The sequence below is a fragment of the Ovis canadensis genome, chromosome 20 (genome assembly GCF_042477335.2).
Source record: "Ovis canadensis isolate MfBH-ARS-UI-01 breed Bighorn chromosome 20, ARS-UI_OviCan_v2, whole genome shotgun sequence".
Lineage (NCBI taxonomy): Eukaryota > Metazoa > Chordata > Mammalia > Artiodactyla > Bovidae > Ovis > Ovis canadensis.
This window is the reverse complement of record NC_091264.1, coordinates 35,276,871-35,299,713: the sequence shown is the minus strand read 5'-3', so window position 1 is coordinate 35,299,713 and position 22,843 is coordinate 35,276,871. Positions and strand designations below refer to the sequence as shown.

At 42.6% G+C, this 22,843-nt stretch overlaps 1 protein-coding gene across 30 annotated transcripts in view; it reads left to right on the top strand.

Moving 5' to 3' along the window:
• The window catches only part of ADGRF1 (adhesion G protein-coupled receptor F1), an 89,053-nt gene that overhangs the window by 16,083 nt on the left and 50,127 nt on the right, over window positions 1-22,843 (top strand). For 10 of the 30 annotated variants that reach the window (XM_069563932.1, XM_069563931.1, XM_069563939.1 and 7 more), the window contains exon 1: window positions 17,826-17,968. The exons of 9 other annotated variants lie outside the window; for them this stretch is intronic. The gene's annotated coding sequence lies outside the window, so the exon portion shown is untranslated. Of the gene's footprint in view, window positions 1-13,559; window positions 13,738-17,800; window positions 17,969-21,921; window positions 22,024-22,843 lie in introns of those variants that run through there. 11 more of the 30 variants (XM_069563940.1, XM_069563937.1, XM_069563956.1 and 8 more) reach the window with 7 other exon arrangements.

Below are 22,843 nucleotides of genomic sequence, written 5' to 3'. Positions count from 1 at the left end.
AAGGAAGCTTGGCGTGCTGCAGTCTATGTGGTCGCAGAGTCAGACACAACTGCGTGACTGAAAAACAGATCCCCAGTGAGGCTACATTCCTGGTCTAACTTTTTCCCTCCCCGAGCCCCTTTTCTCTCTCCCTTTCTCCTGGGGGTTTCCTCAATATTTCACATGTGGTAGAATCTCTGTCTCAAGCCCTGTATCCAGGTACCTGACGGAGAACGGGCACTAATGGATGTTTCAAGTAGTATGGGGAAAAAGTTACCTACTTCACGTGTAACTCGGTCTTCACAACAATCCTATCTAGTGGACCCTACCATGAAAAATGAAGCAAGTGATTATAAATCACTTCCCCAGGGATAGAACCCAGGTCTCCCGCATTGCAGGTAGATTCTTTACCAGCTGAGCCACAAGGGAAGCCCTTACTCCAATAAAGAAAAGTAAAAATTAAAAACAAAACAAAATGAGGCAACTGAGACTCAGAGAGTTTAACTAACTGATCCAAAGATACACAGCAAATACGCGACCCAGCTGGATGAGTGCTATCTGTCTGCCTTGTATTTTAATCATCGTATCTGTGGTTAGCTCTTGGTGGTGGATTGCTTCAGTGTGAGGCTGGAGCTGCCGCCTTTGCTGCATTTTAAAGGATGTAAGTATGCATAGTAATTCACCCTAGCTGTGACTCTCTCCTCCCTGTCCTGGGAAGTACTCTGCTTGTCATATCAGATGGGTTTTTCTTACTGGAACGGCCTCACCCCTTCTCTTTAATTATCCAGATTCTAACCATCCTTTGAGAGCGTGGAGCCCTATACTAAGACAGGTGTGGAGCCCTATACCAAAGTCACAGGACAAAAATCTCTGAAACTGACTGAGCCTCAGAATAGCTGTTGCCATGAGCCTCTGGATCTAAACCGACCAATTCCCTGACCCCGTATTAGGTAAAATACCCTTCCTATTACCCACCCTATAGTTAACTCCCTAACCAAATACCTACTACCCTTCCAGTTGAAATTTTCTGTGACTTGAGAAAACTAGCTATTAGCTCATGAAAAGGGTTGGCTCTTCCTTGAGCTAGCCAGCTGTTCTAAGAGTGTCTCCAACTCTAATAAATTTTATTCTCCTCTCATTCTGCCTCAAGTCTGGAAAATCTTTTCCACCCCGTGCACCGACCACAACAGAGAGTGATATCAAATCTAATTTCCCCATGTAGCTTTTCCTAATCTCCTGCTATCCTTAACCACTTCAGGAACAAACCCCTACAGCTTTTATTGTATGACCAAGTCATTTCAGCCCCTAACAATTTCCTGCCACCACAGGCCCTGACACATTTCCTTTCAACAGAGGTTATGTTTACAGATAGATCTGTTTTCATCAGTTAGACTGTAAGCCTTTTAAGGACAGAATCAAGACTTATTTGCTCTTTCTCTAATATCTTTGTGTCTGGCGCAAAGGAGATTCTTCACAGAAATCTGTTGATTGGATGAATGAATCAACAAACTAGTCTGGGTGTGAGTGTGCTTTCTGTCTTTTTGTCTGGACTGTAAGGTCCATAAGACCAAGATCTGGTTTCCCAATTCTTTTAAGATCCTCATCTTTAGCAAATGGTAGCATCAGGGCAGAAATAGTCATGGAACTGAATTGTAATAGTCTGTCCTAAAAGTCACACTATGTCCTTGCTTGGAGAAAAGGCAGCTCTCTGTCAAAGGGAAGCAGTCCTATGTGAAATCTTACATGGAAATTAGAGAAATTTTTAATCTCTGAGTTTGTCACTTGTCCAACCCTCTGTGTGCTGTTTTCTATAACTGCATGTGACCAAACGTCCTTGACTTGACCTTATGGGAATATGTAAACTGTGAGTTTCAAGCGGGGATGTTTGTGGGAGGAGGGTATCATAGGATGTGGAGCAAATTTTATTTGCAGTTCCCTGACTCAGGAGTGACTTCTGGTAAGTAACAAGAGGTGACTCCGCAAGGAGTCTTGTCTGCTTCTTTAAACATAAGACTTTTTATTGGGATGGCACCCTGCCAATCTGACAGGAAGTACACAACAAAGAAGCAGCTGCCTTTAGGTCCCATACTGACCAGCACTAACTTTTTGCAGGCTAGTTTTTAGCATGAAGTTTCTCCTTCAAGCGGGAAAAGCTGATCTCAAAAGAATACAGGTGATGTGTCCCTTTGACCTGGTAGATCAAACGCATTTACTTCTATAAACAAAAAATAATTTTTAAAATGCATCAAAGAGCTTGCAACTCTAAGTACCCCAACGTACACTTTTCTGACATGGATCATCTGACCATCCCCACTTTCCAAGTTTACCTATTTTGCAAGCATACATGGTCTATATTGGGGCTTTCTCAAAAACATATAAATTTATCTTCAAAGAACAAGGGGGAGGCAGTGAAGTACAGGAGGTTAGGAAAACTCATTACACTTTGGAGAATGTTTCAAACTTGACCTCAAAGCAGTGACCTGAAAGCTTGCAGTTCAACCTCAAGGTCACTCTGTGTCTCACGCTGCTGTCAGCCAGGAAAGGTGAGAGTTTCTTGGGTTGGGGTCAGGGTGGGGATAGGGTCAGGAGAAGTTCTGGGCATTCAGAACCGTAGGAAGTGCTTGTTCTCTCTTCATTTTGTTTGCTGAAGAAGAGAAAAGAAACCCACACGTCTCTTTGAAGCCCTGTGGGGCTGTTTTCACTGTGAGAGCAAAGCTCATGATTGTTCCTGGAATGCTGGTCCTACCATTTATTGTCCTTGGATTTAATGCCTGCCTTGCATTTGGAATAAAGATCCATTCATTCCTGTGCCAAGAAATAAAGAATTCTATTGTCTCCCTGCCTGAATTGTTCCAAGACCATCATTTTTTTTTTTTTTTTTTTTTTTTATGAGGCTGACAGGCCAGATAGCATCTCGTTTGGCCCCATGATCTGGTCTCCAGAAGAGATGTTGTGCCCCTTTTTGGTCTGAGCTTCTCAGCCACAATACCGTCACACAGAGCGGTTCTGTCCCCTCGGTACCAGGAACTTCGCCCCTTTCACAAGGACCCTTAACAACTTTTGTGGATTGCCAAACCAGACTTACTCTAATTCTCCACCATGAGGATGGTTGTGTCACTCAAATTAGCTGAACCTTGGGTGGCCGCTAATTCCATCCCTGGGGAGAAATGAGTGTAGCTGATTTGCATGCTGTGACATGCTCCATCCCAGAATATTCCTTGATGATTCACCAGAATAAAGGCCAATTTAATTCAAACAAACACAGAAGTGTGAAAAAACAAAGGGCAAAAGAAGTTTGAAGGAAGTTGGTTATCACTTCAGAGGAAAACTACCTCCAGGGGCTGAAGCCTAAACAGTTCCTAACAGAATGTTCTTATTCATTTAGGAGGTTTACTTCCAGCACATCTGCCCTCCTAAACCTTCCGCTTTCCTCTTCAGCCTCCTCTGCCAGCAGGCCTCCTGGCCTCCAGCCTGGGAGAGAAGATGAATCCACTCCCCACCCTATATTTGTTTCCTCTAGTTTCAGACAAAGGCGACCTTTCTCCAATTTACTGCTTGTCCTTCCTGTTGAGTTCTTCATCCAAATGTCTCCTTCTGGAGCTGGTTCCAAGTTATGTCTGCTCTGCATTGTAGGGTCCTTTTTCTTAGTTAGCTGACTCCATTGCTATAGCCTATAAAAATGCTCAAGGGTCTCGAATCTTTTGAAAACATCCTCCTTTAACCTGTGTCTTTCTCCCCATCTCCCCTCCAATCACTTCCCTTTCTCTTCCCAGATAAGATCCTTCAAAATATAGCTTATATTTAATATCTCCACTCCTATCTGCGCTTTGCCTGCTTCACTTTTCATCACTGTGGTTTCCTCTTTTTTTTTTTTCTTTAATTTGCTTATTTATTTTTGGCTGCGCTGGGTCTTCATGGCTACGTGGGCTTTCTCTAGTGGGGTCCGCGAGCTTCTCTTTGAGGTGGCTCCTCTTGTTGAGGGGGGCCGGCTCTGGGACATACAGGCTCAGTCGTTGTGGCTCACGGGCTTTCTTACTCCGTGACGTATGGTATCTTCCCAGATCAGGGATTGAACTAGTGTCCCCTTGTCTTGCACTGGCAGACAAGTTATCAATCAATTGTCATGTGAGTGTATGTTCCTTGGTTCCTTGTCTCGTCACAACAAAGATTTGGAGTGACGGACATTAAAGCCCCCTCGGCGTGTCACAGCTCTCAGGTCTTGGATAGACCGTGTTATAGCTCTCAGGTCTTGAATGGACCATGTTATAGCTCTTAGACAAATCAGTGTTACAGCTCTATTTTATTTAGAAGATAGCAGGAAAATCCATCTTCAAGGCATGAGGGCACGTTGATCCAAAGACACGAGGAGAAGAGCGCCCCAGTGCGCGGGAGAGAGAGAGAGAGAGAGAGAGAGCTAGCTCTGGCTTCTCTATTTCTATGTTTCTCTCTCTCTGGGCCTGTCCTATGTAAACTGGGCCAGCCAGGAGTGTTGTTTGTTTTACCTGAGGTCCTCACTCCGGTCCTCGGACCTTCTTTTGTTCTATTTTCGTGGGCTTTTCCCTCCCTTTTCTTTTCGCCACCACCATTTTGGACTCCTTTTCCCTATTCTACCTACCTAACACAATGAACCACCAGGGAAGTCCCTATGATTTCCTCTTTAAGCTCTCTACCTCTCTGACAGCAACTTTACTAGTTCCAGCCCTCAAGGCCAGGAAAATGATTGAAATAAGACATGAAGGACCTACTTGTCAGAGGCAAAGGACTCTATACTCAACTTGTTTGACTTTTATGTAGCACTTGCCTCCGTGGTCAGTCCTTGCTTCCTGAGATTCTACTCTGGATTTTTAAGAAACCACCCCCTCTTAATTCTTCTCTCTCTCTCTGATGATTCCTCTCCACCTCCACCCTCAAGTGCTAATGTTCCTCGAGGCCCTTGGATCCTGTCCCTCTTGCTTTCTCCTGGTAATTTCTCCCATGCCCATGGTTCTTACTCCTACCTGGGTACTGCTGGTGCCTATATTTGTATTTCCAGTGCATGTTTTCCCCTAAGTTCCAACTGCTTCTTTCCAGATCTCTTCTCCTGGATACCACATAGGCAACTCAAACTCAACATACTCAAAGTTGCACGTATCTTTCCTGTAGAACCTGGTTTTCCTCCTGTATCCCATCCAGGAAATAATGTTACCATTCATCTACTCACCCAAGCCAGAAACCTGGGTGGTTATCCTAACTTTCTCTCTTTCCCTCAGCTCCTGTGCCCCATCTGTTACCATGTCTTGTAGACCTGACCACCACAGCATCTCTGATATGTATCTACTCCCCTCTTTTTCCCCAACCCTGACTTTTCTCCTAGATTATTAAAATACTCTTCTTACCTCCAGTTTTATCATCTGCAGTCTGCCTCCCACAAAGCAGCTAGAGTGACCTGCCTTCAGCGGTGCCCTATTGCTTGTGAGATGAGGCCCATACTCTTTAGCGGGACTGTTAAATCGTGTAGCCCTAGCCTACCTTTCAGTTCAACAGTTTCATCTCTCACCTAAACCCCACACACTCTACTCCCCACAGAGACACAAACTAATCATGCTCCATCTTTTCACCTTTCCAAGAATGGTGCTTTTCCTTTTCTGACTTTCCTTACTTGCTATTGCTCCATTTTCCTCCAACCTAAACCCACTGCAGCATCACATAATCTATATATCTGTTTTAAGACCCAATTCTAGAGTTATTTCACTTCTAATCACTAGGAGACTTTTCTTGAATAATAACCCATCTCTTACCTCCAGGTACAACCACAAGTATATTCCTCTGAGTCTCATGGTAGCCTGTACTTTCTTTAACACGGACCTGATAGCCCTTTATTACCAATGTAGTTGCTCATTTTTGTTTAGCATTTATCACAGTGCCAAAACTGAATAAATTTTTCCGTGAGTAAATGAATGAATAGGTTCTCAATAATTTGCAAATGTAACTTGCAAATCCCAAGTATTAACCACTGAGGAATTTTGCTCCTAGAGGATATCTGCTATGAGAAAGGAGATAAAGCCATTTTGCTTTCCCAATGTTTTAAATAATTGAGAATATGATGGTGATTAATACCATTTTTTAAAATAATAAAATAGCATCTTTTTTGTATTACCTTTTATTTTTATCTTATTTTATTTCATTTTCCCCCCCTCGGCTATACCATGTAGCATGTGGGATCTTAGTTCCCTGACCAGGGATAGAACCTGCACCCCTACAGTGGAAGTATAGTTTCTTAAGCACTGAGAATTCCCTGATTAACATCATTCTCTTTGTGATAGATTATATTTCCAAAATATATCTCCCCTTCCACACACTTTTTTTTAATGTGACCTTGTGATGCCCCCATCCACACGTGGAATCTACTTCCCCTCCCCTTGAGTGTGGAATAGTGTTATGACTCACTTGGAACCCACAGAACTGGGTAATAGTCGGTTTGTAAAACCTTTATTTGTTGTTTGTTTTCTTAAAAATTGGACACAACATTTACCTTGCATAGTTGCATGATATATACACTTACATTTTTAAATTAACCTCCTTTTTTGAGATAATTATAAGATCATGTAGGTTGTATGAAATAGTACGGGATGATCCAGGATACTGCTACCCATGGGACCCAAGGGTAATGTCTTGCAAAACTATAGTTCAATATCATAACCAAGATATTGACATGGATATAGTCAAAACGTAAAGCACTTCTAGTGCTCCAGGGATCACTAATGATCCTTGTAATTGTGTTATTTCAAGGATGTTGTTTAAATAAAGTTAGTTCAGTTCAGTCGCTCAGTCATGTCCAACACTTTGCGAGCCCATGAATTGCAGCACTCCAGGCCTCCCTGTCCATCACCAGCTCCTGGAGTTTACCCAACTCATGTCCATCGAGTCAGTGATGCCGTCCAGCTATCTCATCCTCTGTCGTCCCCTTCTCCTCCTGCCCCCAATCCCTCCCAGCATCAGGGTCTTTTCAAAAGAGTTAACTCTTCGCTTGAGGTGGCCAAAGTATTGGAGTTTCAGCTTCAGCATCAGTCCTTCCAATGAATACCCAGGACTGATCTCCTTTAGGATAGACTGGTTGGATCTCCTTGCAGTCCAAGGGACTCTCAAAAGTCTTCTCCAACACCGCAGTTCAAAAGCATCAATTCTTTGGCATTCAAATTTCTTCATAATCCAACTCTCATATCCATACATGACCACTGGAAAAACCATAGCCTTGACTAGACAGACCTTTGTTGGCAAAGTAATATCTCGACTTTTGAATATGCTATCTAGGTTGGTCATAACTTTCCTTCCAAGGAGTAAGTGTCTTTTAATTTCATGGCTGCAATCACCATCTGCAGTGATTTTGGAGCCCCCCAAAATAAAGTCTGATATAGTGTGTAATTTTTATTGTTTTTTTTAGCTCAGCATAATTCCTAGAGATTCATTCAGGGATTGTCACATGTTTCAATAATTTTTTTCATGGCTGAATAGTATTCCATGGTATGGGTATATCAATTTGTTTAACCAGTTACCTATTGAAGGACACTTGACTTGTTTTCAGTTTGAAACAGTTATGAATAAATCTGCTTGAACATTCATACATAGCTTTTTTGTGACCATGTGATTACATAAGTGTTCAGGAATACAACTGCTAGCATATGGAAATACAACTGAATTTTCGTGATGATGCTACAACTTTGCTAACTTCACTTATGATAAGTGAGTTAAAGGAGGTATGTGTGTGTGTGTGTGTGTGTGTGTGTGTGTTAGCTTCCTTGTGATTATTTTATGTAGACAATCACATTATCTGCAAAGAGGGACAGTTTTGGTTCTTACTTTCTGATCTGTATATCTTTTATTTCCTTTCTTGCCTTTTTGCATTAGAGAGAACTTCTGGCAACACGCTGAATAAGTGTGATGAAAGTGGATGTCCTTGCCATGTTCTGATCGTAGGAGAAAAGCATTCAGTCTTTCACTACTAAGCACAATATTAGCTGTAGGCAGTTTATCAAGTGGAGGAAGTTCCTCTTTATTCCTAGTTTTCTGAGACACCCTTTAAAATCAAATAGATGTTGAATTTTTATGTTTCCTTACATCAGTTAAAACGATCATATGATTTTTCTTTCAATTTATCAAGGAAAAATTAATCAGTCAATCTAAGAAATAAATGGAAAAATTTATTTGCACTAAATTTGAGTTATAACCCAGGAAGAGCATCTCAGAAAGCTCTGAGAACTATTCTGCCCCTTAGAAGTCAAAGCATATTTCTACAAGTAGTTTAAGACAGAAGGCTGTACATCAAATAATCTATGACAGCTTACATCATCCAGATCTAAGTGCCATGTGATGGGTCATGTGACCCCTTATGAGATCCAGAAGACATGCTATCTTTAACGAGTTGAGGACTTCCCTGGTTGCTCAGACGGTAAAGCGTCTGTCTACAATGCAGGAGACCGGGTTCGATCCCTGGGTCGGGAAGATCCCCTGGGGAAGGAAATGGCAATCCACTCCAGTGCTATTGCCTGGAAAATCCCATGGACAGAGGAGCCTGGTAGGCTACAGTCCATGGGGTCGCAAAGAGTCAGAGACGACTGAGCGACTTCACTCACTTACTGATGCTAGGAGAACGTTGCTTTTCATGGTTGAGCAGGTATTTCTGCTGATGGGGAGGTTTGGTTGATGCCAAATGTAGATGCACAATGAACTGTAGGGGGGAGAGAGGAAAGAAGGGCAGAGAAAATTTTTGTTTAATTTTTCTTGTCTTGCCATAAAAATGTTAATTTTGACTGCTGGTCACTGTCACCATGGACCTTCTGCAGTGTTTAGGGGCGACCTGAAGGCAGATAAAACTTGTCTGGTTATAGACTGGGTAGGGACTCTTTAAAAAAAAAAAAATTATTTATTTGGCTTCACTGGGTCTTAGTTGCAACGTGTGGGATCTAGTTCCCTGACTGGGGATCGAACCCAGGCCTGCACTGAGGGTGCAGAGTCTTAGCCACTGGACCACCAGGGAAGCCCCTGGATCAGGACTCTGATCACAAATCTCTTCCTCTTCTCCATCCCAAAGAAGTCTCTGATCACCTCTTTTTACTGTGTCTTATTCCTCCTTGAGAGTTATCACCAGGTCTGCATTAAAGGAAGCAGAGAACCTGGCTGTCTCTCCCAGCATCCTTTCCATTTACAAGAAGTCTAAATGGCAGGGGCTGTTCAGACCTTGCTGGGTATTTCCTCTGAGACATCGGCCAGAGGAAGGGGTGGGAGTCAAGGCAAGCAGGAAGAAAAATGTTGTTGAACATGGCTGGGCTCAGCAGATGAAAGCCTGCAGGCCTTTGGCTGAAGATAGCACAAAAAGGGACAGGCAGAGCCAAACTTCAATCATGCCACCTCGGTGTTTACATCAGCCAGCCCTGGGCACTGCCCTGCTGGCAGCCTGGGTGTTAGTAGCTGTTGGCTTCTGGCCTGATTGGAAAGGGATTCCAGATTTTGCAGGGAGTGGAGAGAAATAAGAACAACATGTCCTGTTTACTCAGAGGATGTGGAGGCCTCAAGAGTGGCTGGATGCACAGGGCACCTGGCTGCAGGGTAATACCCATCCGCCCCCCATGCAAGGCCACACACCTTGGGAGAATCCCAGATCTGAAGCTGGAGGAGGTCTTACATTAAGAAGTGGTTCAACTCTCTGATCTCAGCACGGGAAAATGGGAATCTGCCCAGTTGACAGATAAAGCAACCAAGGCCTGGCCTTATCTTAGGATATGCAGCTAGTAGGTGGATTGAGTGGGGAGGAGGGCAAAGTGGAAATGCAGTCTCTGGTTCCCTCTGTCTCATCCCCTCTTGAGGACACTGGCAACCTAGCCAACCTGGGCCACCATGAGTGACATTTTGCTGACAGTGCTTGCCTGTTCCCTGCATACTTACCCCAACCCATCCACAAGCCACCACTTCCTTTTCAGGAGTTGCTAGCATCTGATCAGCCTATTATCCAAGGCTTAAGTGTGTGGTGTGGTTTATTTAAAGGGATTCCCAGTGGCTCAGCAGTAAAGAATCTGCCTGCTAATGCAGGAGATGCGGTTCAGTCTTTGAGTTGGGAAGATCCCCTGAAGGAGAAAATGGTAGCACACTTCAGTATTCTTGCCTGAGAAATCCCATGGACAGAAGAGCCTGGAGGGCTACGGTCTACAGCGTCACAAAGATCTGGACACGATCAAGCATGCATGCACATGGGTTTTTTTAAGGGAAGTCATTCCCATAAGAGCTGGAGCAGTCAGGGAGTAGAGAACTTGTTTCAGGATTTAAAGTCGTCATTCGAAAAAAAATCTCAGCCTAAAATTTGAGAATTATGTTTTATTCGCATGCTTGGACTTGCTGAGGACTTAAGCCCTAGAACAACCCCTTAGATAGCTCTGAGGGACTGCTCAAAAGAGGTAAGGGAAAAGCCAGGATACACAGGAGTTTTTTGCAATAAAAACTATATAGTTGGAACATCAAAAATTATTGTTACTGAGAGAAAACCAAACATCTCAAGTTAATGAATTTAGCACTTTTCTGTGTACAGGAAGGATATGAGTCTGGGCTTGTTGAGATCATTCCTTTGATATTCACCTTAATTATCTAAGGTTGGTATCTTGTTTTTCTCCATCCTGAATCCCCTTAGAGTACACAGTCCAGGGTGGTTGCAGTGGCTGATGGCTTGATGGCAGCAACATCCTTTGTTTACTGTCAGGCAATATTAATTTACAAAAGTCTCCATAGGATTTGATGAGACAGAAAAGAGGGAAATGGGCATTTCAGGAAGCCACTTTTTAAAGCATTTTATTAAAAGCTTATATTGTTGTTCTTTAGTTGCTCAGTTGTGCCCAACTCTTTGTGACCCCATTGACTGTAGTCTACCAGGCTCCTCTGTCCATGGGATTTCCCAGGCAAGAATATTGGAATGGGTTGCCATTTCCTTCTCCAGGGGATCTTCTCGATCCAGGGACCTCATCTCTAGCACTGCAGGTGGTCTCCTGCATTGCAGAGGTAAAACACTAGTTATTAGGAAAGCACTCTACCCCCATTATCTCATTTAATCTTCACAACAACCCTACAAGGGAGGCATGAAATGCTCTAGGTTTATGGATGAGGCTGAGGGAAGGGGCAGTGAAATACTTCGTTCAGTATCATCAGATGGTTAACCCAACAGTTGTCTTCCTGTGCCCTTGGTCTTAACCCCTGCACTATACTGCTTCTCATGGTGGAGCAGGAGAGACAAGTGGTGTACTGAAAAGAAATGGAGGGTGGAGATTTATTGGCAGCATGGGTGCAACTGACATACGTTTTCTGTGGTCAGGCATGGGTTAGGTGTTCAGTACTGTCTTGAACATCTGCTGATCTAATATCGAGCTGTTATATTGATGCTGTAGGAAATCCTGCCATCACAATGTAAATGGCAACCCCCAAATTCAGGTTCCTACAATGTAGCATCAATTAATCGGGAGGCTAGTGAAATGACCTGGATGAATCTGTTCATCATCACTCCTACTAAACCCAAATTCCTATTATTATAGGTGATGTGGTTTCATTCTTACTATTTGTCCATGTCCTTTATTAATTTGTATGTTCCTTAATGATGAGGATTGTTAGTGTTTCACTCAGTAAGTCCGTCAGTAATTGAAGGAACTCTCTCCAATTCCCTTGGTCTTCTCTGTTGGCTTTCTAGTTGAATTAATGAAATTAGATTATTTAGTGATAATCATTTCACAATATATACATATTGAACACCCTCAACTTACACAGTTATATCTCAATAAGGTTGCAAAAAAGAAAACTTTTATCTTCAGCCATATGATTCTGAGTAGAGTTACAAAGAAATCAGATTCAAAGCCTCCATTGCCTCATTAAATGGTTGAACCCTTTTAAGAATCTGAAATAGCAATTTACATTTATATTCTGGGACCCAAATAAAACCTCTGAAATGACATTTCTTTGAACCAATAGGTCCAGAAACTGTTCATCGCACATATTGGAGGGGAACTTCATCCACTGAAATGTCTCAAGACTTCTTGTAAAGGTTGCTTTTAACCATGTACTTAAGGTCTTGTGATTTCTAAATTTGGACAGAGGGGCACTAAGGCATGATTTCAAGATCAATGATGAAAAACTCAGCAACCTAAGACAGACAAACCTGATTTCCAGACTCAGCTTTTCCACTGATTGTGTGACCTTGGGTGAACTGGCTAGCCTTTCAAGGCCTGAGTTTCATCCTTGTACAGGAGAAGAAAAAATAGAACCCATCGTAGATAATTGTTGTGAAATTTAATTGAGTAAATATATCCAAAGGATTCCCTGGCACTAGGCAGTGTTCCATAAATGTGAAATTAGAAGGTGAAGTAAATTAGTGGTACTGCCTCAGCTATTTCTGTTCAGAGGCTATTTTTGTCTCCCAGGAAGGAGCAGGTGGTAAAGAGGCTGGGTGGGTGGAGGAAGTGTTGTGGTGTGTTTGTTGTGGGACAACGGAATGGAAAACCACTTGAACAGGTTGCGTGAGTCAGTGCGGGAAATGCACAGGTGTTGTTATGCCTAAAGACATTCACTGCCTGCCCCCACCCCCACCCCCACCCCCACCCCCAATCTTGGAGAAAGGGAGACGCCTCACATTTTTTCTGAAAGGCAATTCTCCTTGTTTCTTAGTAGAGAAACCTGTTCTATGAGTCATTACACATCTTTCCCAAAGGCCACCCAAGGTGGCCCACCCTCAGCCAAAAGCTTCTCTTCTTTTCCTTGGATGTTGTTTCTTATATCTTGTCTGCAAGTCAACACCTGAAAGTGCTCTAATGATTAGAATTGATATGAGTACCTCTCAGGATATTCCCCCATGCCTAAGAGGTCACCCTGATAAGATGATGCCCTTGAAGACCCCTTGGGATCTTGGGTCACAGTGACCAACACAGTAACGATGCTTGTTGCATGTACATGAAGAGTCCAGAGTTTAACTAGTCAAGAGTTGTTGGGGGGTAGTTGGACTTAGTATTGGGCTCTTCATGGGATATATCCTGGCATCTACTGAGGTTGTAGGTGTCATCTGTGGGATCAGGGTCATTAAGGTGACCCAACTGAAGTGCCTGAAACTCTCTCTACCATCAACAAAGGATAGCAGGGTCTTGATCTATTGATGGCTTCTGTGCAATCCCTGTAACTCAGTGATTTGATCAATTTCTGATGGGTTAAATAGAAGAGTCTCAACAGAAGGGTATACTTTCATGATTTTTAAAGAACGCAGTAGAAATCATGTGAGCCTTAGCAGCATGAAAAATCTAGAATCACAGACTCTAGGCTGGACAGTTCATTTTATGTGTCAAGTCAAAAGAGCCCCCAGATATTTGGTCAAACGTTATCCTGGGTGTGTTAGTGAAGGTGTTTTGGGATCGGATTAACGTTTGAATTGATAGACTAGACAAGGCAGATTGCCCTCCCTAATATGATATGCAGCTCTTATCAGTTGATCAGTCAAAGGAAGATCTAAATAGAATAAAAGGCTAACCCTCCTGTGAACAGAGGGAATCAATCCTGCCTGACTGAGATGGGACATTGGTCTTTTCCAGCCTTCAGGCTTGGGCTGAAACATCTGCTCTTCTGGGATCCTGAGCCTGCTGGCTTTCAGATCTTTCATTGGTTCTTCCGATTCTTTGAACTTTGGATTCAGTCTGGAGCTACCTGCTCTTGGGTTTCTGGTTTGCCAACAGTCTGTCTTGGACTTCTCAGCCTCCATCATCACCTGTGGTGAGCTAAATCCTTACAGTAAATTTCTTTGTACCTGTATAGATGTATTGTTGCTGTCGTTCAGTCGCTAAGTCATGTCCAACTCTCAGCGACCCCGTGGTTTATAGCCCACCAGGATCCTCTGTTTCCATGGGGTTTTTCCAGACAAGAATACTGGAGTGGGTTGTCATTTCCTTCTCCAGGGGATCTTCCTGGACCAGGGACTGAACCTGAGTCTCCCGCACTGGCAGGTGGACTCTTCACTACTTAGTCACCAGGAAAGTCCCATGTTGATACATATGTATAGCCTCTTGGTCCTGTTTCTGTGGGGAACTCTATCACACTTGGTAAATTAAACATGTTTTTGTTTGGCTGTTTTAGTATGTTCAGGCTTTCAATGGGCCACTTAAATTTCCCACATTTAAGTATCTGCACTCCAAACCCTGGCCTGCTGCCTAACAGTGAGCTGCTTTATAAAGATAAACTTAGATCTCCTCCTAAAAGCTTCTAAATTTATGTGGCTTTTTTTGGCTGCACTGGGTCTTCCTTGCTGTGTGTGTGCTTTCTCTAGTTTCTGTGAGTAGGCACTATTGTTTAGTTGAGGTGCGAGAGCTTCTCTTTGCGGTGGCTTCCTTTGTTGCTAAGCACGGGCTCTAGTTGTGTGAGCTCAGTAATTGTGGCACACTGAGCTTAGTTGCCCCCAGGTATGTGGGATCTTCCCAGACCAAGGATCGAATCCGTGTCCCCTGCATTCCAGGTGGATTCTCAACCGCTAGACCACCAGGGAAGTCCTCAAGTGGATTTTCTCTTAAGTTTTTGTTACTAAGTTTTACATATGACAAAATAAAAATCAGGTCCCCAATTTGCAAAGTGTAAGCTTGAGAATATGTCCAATCAAATATATGAATAAATATATAGAATATATGAAAGGAGCACTAAGTTTGAGATCACTCTGTATAAGAACGTGCTTTGAGGTCTAAAAATTAAAGTTAAGGCAAATTAAGGGGACTCTTTTAAGAGCGATTAGAATAACTTCCACGAGATAATTTCAACCACGTGCCAAAGACAAATTAAGTTCAGCAAAGGGTGAACAACTTAATGTATGATAACCCCGTGATGGTTTATTGAAAAGCCAAAAGCAGGAAAGCCAAAAGTTAGAGCCTCAGTCCATGGAAAATGATGTCATAAGACAAATTGGCTGTCCCACCCGTGGAAGTGAGAGAGACTCTGTGAGTGTGGTGTTAAGGTGTTAATTAAGTTTTTATGATACTAAGGTTATTCTGCCTGTTGCTTTTATTGAACATAAGCAGGTAAGAGGCATTGGAAATGTTCATTGTGATGCCTAATGTTGTTCTCAATTTTTTTTTTAAATGAATTAGTGCTGTTTCCCATGCAAGACTGTCACCTCCTTTCTTATATCCTGGGACCTAGTTTGCTTCTAATTGTGTCTCTGACAGTACTTAGGTATTAGTACTTAAAGTGCTGGGCTCCGTGCATAATGCGTCTTCGTATATATTCTTTGAATAGAATGGAAGTTATCACCCACTCAAATAGTCGTGGAAACACTATAATCCAAAGTAGGCAAAGAGTGGTGAAGTTCATCAGGATGAGTACAGATTAAAACTAAGAAAGGCAACACCTTGTATTTGCCTTTTTTTATTTTGTGGCCACATTGTGCAGCTTGCAGTATCTTGGTTTCCCAACCAGGGATCGAACCTGCACCCCCTGTGGTAGAAGCACAGAGTTCTAACCACTAGACAACCAGGGAATTCCTAATATCTTATACCTTATACCTTGTACAGCATTGTTCTCGCACAGAACACAACTTCCTTATTATAGCTTACACACCCAGATATCATACTAAGAACATGACACATCTTCTGAGTAGTAGTCCATTGTATGGCTATGTCTGAATTTGTTGTCCCTTTGCCTGTTATTGCCAGATTTGGGCTATTATAAATAAAGCTGCTATGAACATTGCATAGAGCTCTTTGCGTGGATAGATTAGTTTCATTTCCCTTGCGTAAGTATCTAGAAGTATATTATGAAGCTATAGCAAATAATGCCAAGCTGGTTTTTGAGTAGATACTGATGAATGCAGAGAATGTGAAGTCCATTAAAGGGCACAAAGAAATGAGGGAATTTCATATTTAATACAGGTGGTATGTCAAATCAATGAGGAAAAATGGATTATTCAATCAACCGTGTTGGAACAAATGGGTAGATAACTGAAAAGAAAAAAACATGCTTTAATTGCTTTGCTGGTTTAGACTATGTATTATAAGAAAAGGATGGCTGTTCTTAAGGAGGAATGAAAAGAGAAAAAGAAGTCCTGAAACTCCAGGATCTGGTCAGACAGAAGCTGTAACTAATTCCCATTTCTAACTAGAAAAAATTAAAACTGAGATGGCCTTTGAGTGATTAAGACCAATTACAACTAAGCCTCATGACAAGGAGCAAGTCAAGAGTATGATGCTCAAATCTTTTGCTTAAATATCTGGAATAATTAAAGTGGGTCTAGGTAAATCTTTGCAGTTGGACAAAATAGCTCCAGGATTATAGACCAAAGGTACAGTTCTCCCATCAAAGCCCAATACACTCAAGGTACCTGCTGGGAAAAGAACTGGGGCATAGTGACTGGCACGTTGAGCTAATTGGAATAAAATAGATTAAAAGCCAATTATGTTTTTGAGTTACACTGTCTAGAGAGCCAATAGCTGTGTTAAAAGGGATTCTAACTTCTTAACCCTAAGACCATGAGCTTATTCAGCATGTTATTATTCGCCAGACAAGTTCTCACAACTGTTTCATAGCATTACATGGATTGCCTTTAGTTCAGTCTCCTGAAACAGTTTCTTTGCTGCATATTAGCCAGACCAGAAGCAAAAGCCATTAATTTTTCAGATTTCTCTTATGGGTAGCTTTTGTCCCACTCTTGAACTGATTTCTTTATTAGCCAGTGGAGTCACATGGTGGTAACAATTTCAGAATTCCAGTTGCTTAAAACAAAAGAGGTTTATATTGTGTGGACGTTTTAAATAAAAACAATCTCCACACCTACTGGTGGACTTTTATATTGCTTCCAATTGTCACATGTCACAAATAATTCTGCACTGGACATACTTATACTGATATCATTTTGCACATGAGCAAGTATACGTGCAGTTTTTATATCTAGAAAATGGAATTGCTAGGTTAAAGAATATGTGCATTTTAAAATTTGATGGAGACTTACTGATTTATACTGCCACTAGCTATATATGAGACTGCTTATTTCCTCCTACCAGTAACAGTATTATCAAGCCTTTTGATCTTTGCCCCACCTGAGAAGGGAAACATAATATTTCATTAATGTTTTGTTTTTCACTTTTCAGGTTATATTAGACTTTTCCTTGCTTTTCGTATATTTATGTGACAAAATAAAATAATAGAATTTTTTTTTTTTCACATCATTTCTCTCTCTGGTATCCACTTCTCTCTCTGGTGGTGGTAAAAATGATTAAAGAAGACAATTCAGTTGATACAAACAAGCTTTATTTAACACTTCATGAAGCAGAAAGTCTCCATTCAAAGAAGTACAAAATGGGGCAGAAGGCAGGAAGCTTTACCGGGTAAAGAACAAGGAATAAGGAAGAGCAAAGAGAAAATATCTGATTGACCCAGGCTGCAGAGTCTGCTTGCTTGGGGTGAGAAAGAACAAGGAAATGAGAATAGAGCCCAGAGTTGGCTTGCTGTTTGGCTGACTGGATGGACTGCATTTCAGGTCAAGTGGAGCGTTTACAAGGACACAGAAGTTACCCAGGTTGGAGTTTGTTAATCTGCGACATCCAAGGCAACAGGGGCCCATCTTGGGCCCAGAAAGTAATTCAACATGTATAACTTCTTCTTACAGGTTTATGAAAACTATTTACACATTCAAGAAAAGAGTCACTTAAGATATACATTGAAAGCCTTTTCCCAAATATTTTTCTTTCTTTGTTTCACTTCTTAAGACTCAGTTTTACTTATTTATTTTTATTTTTGGCTGCCCTGGGTTTTTGCGGTTGCGTGCAGGCTTTCTGCAGCTGTGGCGGGCAGGCTTCTTATTGCGGCGCTTCTCTGATTGCAGAGCACAAGCGCTAGGGTGTACAGGCTTCAGCAGTTGTGACACATTGGCTTAGCTGCTCCTCAGCATGTGGGGTCTTCCCAGACCAGGGATTGAACCGGTGGCCCCCTGCATTGCAAGGTGGATTCTTAACCGCTAGACCACCAGGTAGGCCCAATTATTTATATTTAGATGTGCTGTTTTTTTGCATTTTTTTGCCGTGAAGCATCTTCCCCCCACCCCCATCTTTTTTATATAGTTGAATACGTATTGTTCCTTTGGGTCATGTCTGGGTTAGGGTTTTACTTTGGAAAGATTTTGTCATTAAATCAACAAATTAAGGGATACAAGAGCAACATCTCCCTTTTTCCTTCTAGTATCTTTACAGTTTCATATTTTGTTTTGACATATTTAACCCAGATGAAATGAATTCCAGTGTAGGTTGCAAGGGGGGATACATATTTATACACTGTTTAACTGGCGAGAGTGTGTGCGTTTGTAGATGAGGATCTGTGGGCTGTGAAACACACGTAACTGGAGACTAATTTGCCAATGAATGTATTTTTCTAAGTTTGAGTTTTTTACCCTGTTCATGCGAAACCTATCAAAAATTCACTGAAACAGTACATTCTCGGCAGTGATGAAAGAAAGCTACAAGAATATGGGCAGCCTGTACTCAGCTCCAATTAAATGTCACCAAAGCAGGAATAGGGAAACAGTATTGTCAGACATGCCCATTTCAAAAAATACCCAAATTCAAAAATCTGAATTTGCATGTGAAATCCCCTGATGTGTAAATGTTAGCAACTAAATCCATAGTTTTAAAAACATTGCCTGGGCCAAGCAAAACACATCTGTGAGCCAGATGGGGCCCTGAGGGTGCCAGTCTGAGACCTGTGGTTTAGACTTGCTTCCTCCTAATCCTCAAAGATCCAAGTACCTCTTCTAGGGGCTGCTGTAGTGCGGGTAGCCCTTATCACAATGGATTTTAATTGATTGTTGGTGGCCTACTTTTTCTATTAGGCTCAAGCCTTTCTATTAAGTGATAAAGTTACAAATAGAAGTATTCACAGATTTTGAGGTCCCCAGAACCACAGCATCTTTCACCTAGTAGACATTTAGTATGAACGTTTGTTGAATGAATTTTAAGTAGATGAATGAGTGAACTCTACTGCAAGTAGAATACCTGGACAAAATAGCTCAGATTCTCAGAGGTTAGACCACGCCCGCTCCTCCCCTCACTTCCCCTGGGCGCTCACGGCAACCTGAGCAGTTGTACCCGATTTTGTTAACAGGCGGCTTCTTGCACGTTGTGAATCTTGGCCGCTAGATGTCTCCCTATGCTTAAAGGACATTCTGAAGCCTTGGGGTCAACTTGTATGCTCAGTAGCTCTGTCGTGTCCAGCTCTTCGCGACCCCATGGACTGTAGCCAGCCAAGCACCTCTGTCATGGGATTTCCCAGGCAAGAATACTCCAGTGGGTTTCCATCTCCTACTTTAGGGGACCTTCCCGACCCAGGGATTGAACCCGTGTCTCCTGATTCATAGGCAGGTGGATTCTTTACCACTGAGCCACCTGGGAAGGCCTGGAGTCAACCTATGGTTTGGTAAAAAGAAGCAATTCTTAAGTAAAAAAGAATGCCTTAATCTCAGGTCACAGCTTCTACAGATATTAGTTCTCTTGAGGAAGCTGAAGACAGCCACAATGTCAAAGAAAAAGTGCCCAGGGACAGAATAGGATTCATTTTGTTCTGAGAGAACTTTTCATCCTCAGAAATGCACCCTTGGGGGTAATGAAACGACCGTCTGTTGGATTTTTTGCCGCTAATCTAACAGATTCACAACTGTTCTCCATCTCTGTGGTGTTACTTTATTCTGCTGCTTCAGCGGGTGGAGAAATACATCTTACTGTTAAGGGTTTGAACTCTAGAACCTGTGTAGTAAAAGCAGAATTCAACTTGGAAAATGTATTAGGGCTTCCCAGGTGGAGCTAATGGCAAAGGACCCACCTGCCAGTGCAGGAGACGTAAGAAATGGGGTTTGATCCCTGGGTCAGGAAGATCCCCTGGAGGAGGGCATGGCAACCCACACCAGTATTCTTGCCTGGAGAATCCCATGGAGGAAGGAGCCTGGTGGCTACTGACCATCGGGTCGCAGAGAGAAGCGAATGACTTAGCACACACGCTTGTGTTAGTAGGAACTTCTTCACTGAGCCTGCCAGGTGCGCATGTGACTTCCTGAGCATCACATGAACACAAAGGATATGTTTTGGTGCCTGTGGTTGTGTCTTTCATGTGCCTCATGAGGGTCTGCAGGGTCCACCAAGGTGGGAGTACTTTCTTATTTTATTTTTTTATTCTTTCTGCTGGCCGCACAGCTTGCCGGATCTTAGTTCCCTGACTAGAGATCGAACCCGGGCCCTGGGAGTGAAAGCCCCAAGTCCTAACCGCTGGTCTCTCAGGGAATTCCTTTTTTTGGGGGGCGGGGGGGAGGTGCTGCTGCATAATTTTCACTTTAAAGACAGGCAGAGTAGGGGGTAAAAAGCTCAATACTTTTATAGTCGATGGTTCTCTCTTCTCAGTGTTATCTCTGACATTCAAACATAGTACATTCTGAACTGATTAAGGGCAGTGGTTAGAAGATTTCCTGACTGTTGAATTTACCCAGGGCCTTGAATTTAATGACTCTTGAAGCTGCTTGAATAAAATGAAACTGTGGATTCTATGGGGTCTTGGTGGCTCTCCAGCTGATTATGGAAAGTTCAGATGGTAAGAACGTTGTGTCTCATTAGTACCTGAGACAACCTTGCCTTTACCTTTCCTTTGGTTCTTTTACAAGCGTTGGGCACCTCTCTATGTATTTCTCGTATGTCTTTAAGAAGCAGTAGATGTTCAGAATATAGACTGTGAAGTCAGGTTGTGTTCCTCTCGTAGCCCACCATTTCCTTGACTGCTCTGTGCCTCTGTTCCCTCATCTGTAAAATGGGGATGTTAGTGGTAACTGCCTCACAGAGTGCTGAGGATATAAAAGCACATGGAAATGACTGAGAACAGTCCTTGGAACATGATTAGTGCTCAGTAAAAACAGCTGATTCTCAACGCTTGACAGTTCATCTCATTCTCTCCTTTGCTGTCTAGATCAACTTCCAGGGTTTTGATTGTTAGATTTGTCTCTTACGTGATTGGGAGAAGTTCCTATTGTTTTTCAAACTCTCTCCTTGCTTACTTCAATGTCTTTTAAAAAAATTCATTTATTGGCTGTGTCCAGTCTTAGCTGCAGCACATGGGACCTTCGTTGAGTCACTGAAGATCTCTCCATGCAGTGTGCGTGCTCTCTAGTTGTCGCCTGCGGGCTCAGTAGATGTGACTCACAGGCTTAGCTGCTTCAAGGCAAGTGGGATCTTCCCAGTCAGGGATGGAACCCTGGTCCCTTGCACTTCAAGGCAGATTCTTAACTACTGGACCATCAGGGAAGTCCAAATGTCCTTTATATTAATGCTAAATAGCAATACTATTATTTTGCAATAACACCATCCCCCACAACAGTTTCTTATAAGTCACATTGACCAAATTTTGTCCTCAGACAGTCTAATAAGTCCCCATCTGCCTCTCTTTAAGTCCTAGTTCTGAGTGGTAAGAGACTACATCCGTTTTGATTGTTTTGCCATATTTGTAAAAATTACCATATTACTCACTGTAATTTACATTTTATAATCAACTCTTCCCTTCTTTACTTCTCCTTTCAGTTTTTTTTTTTTGTATAATTATACCTGAATCTTTTTTTTAATTGCATTTAACCCTTTCACAATTATGGAATAAAGCCACTGGAAATAGTTCAGGACCTCTCCCTCCCTTGAATCACCATATCATTTAAGGTGGCCCCTTGTGTTTGCTGCTCCTGGATCAGAGCTTCTCAGAAACCAAGCTCAGAGGATATCCCGCACATCAGATGGATGGACACTCCTTGGCATGGGTTCATGTCCTTAATAGGTCCACCTGCGGATTCAGTTAAGATACTGTCTCAGACTCACAACTGCCTCTCCAGGAAGGTTTGTTGAGGTCAGAAGAATTAGATAACTAGTTCTGATAACACGATTCTATTTGCCATTTCCTTTCTCCCAGACCTCAGGTTTATTGCTGTTTATTCCTGTGACTCTGCTCTTTTGCTGGAAATGAAGCCATCAGACTGTTCGGGAAACCAACACAAACAGATGGAGTTAGAAGGTCTGATGCTCTTCCTCAGGCCCCTGTCTTCCTTCTTGCTCTTCTTCAGCATTTGTAAGATGCTGGAGCCAGCCTCGCCGAGAAAGCTCTGTGGTCAAGACCACCAGAGAAAAGGGAAACGTAGAGTTGGCCAGATGGACCACATTTGTTTGGCTGCCTTTATAGCATCGGGTGAACAACCTTGTTTCAGCTTCCTAGGTTAGTGTGTGAGATTTGGGGGCAGGAGGAGCGCTGCAGTCACACCAGAGCAGCAGAGTTTCCATGACTCTGCCTTTGCAGAAGGTGGCTCTTCTTGGGTTCATAACAAAGACGTGTCATACATGTCACCCCAAGGCTCACACTATGCTTCTTCCATTTTCTTTTGGTTCTCTGCAGTGACAGAGGCACCCCATCCCCTAACCAGGAAATATCGAAAAATTCAGCATCGAGTGTGTTAACAAATTATCAGGAGGAAGCTACAAGGGGTGATTAAATGGTTTGGTGGTGAGTCATTGGAGTTAGAGGCACACCCTCTTTGTGACATGCCTGAGTGTTCAGTTCTTAGTCATGTCTAACTCTTTGCGACCCCGTGGACTGTAGCCCACCAGACTCCTCTGTTCATGGGGTTTGCCAGGCAAGAATACTGGAATGGGTTGCCCTTTCCTCCTCCAGAGAATCCTCCTGACCCAGGGATCAGACTTGAATCTTCTGGAGCTCCTGCATTGGCTGGCAGATTCTTTGTGACACAATCTAAATATTGGGCCTACTATGATCACCTTCTATCAAATATAGAATTACTTATTAAACATATTCATTTATTTGGATTCAGAGTTTCACCAGA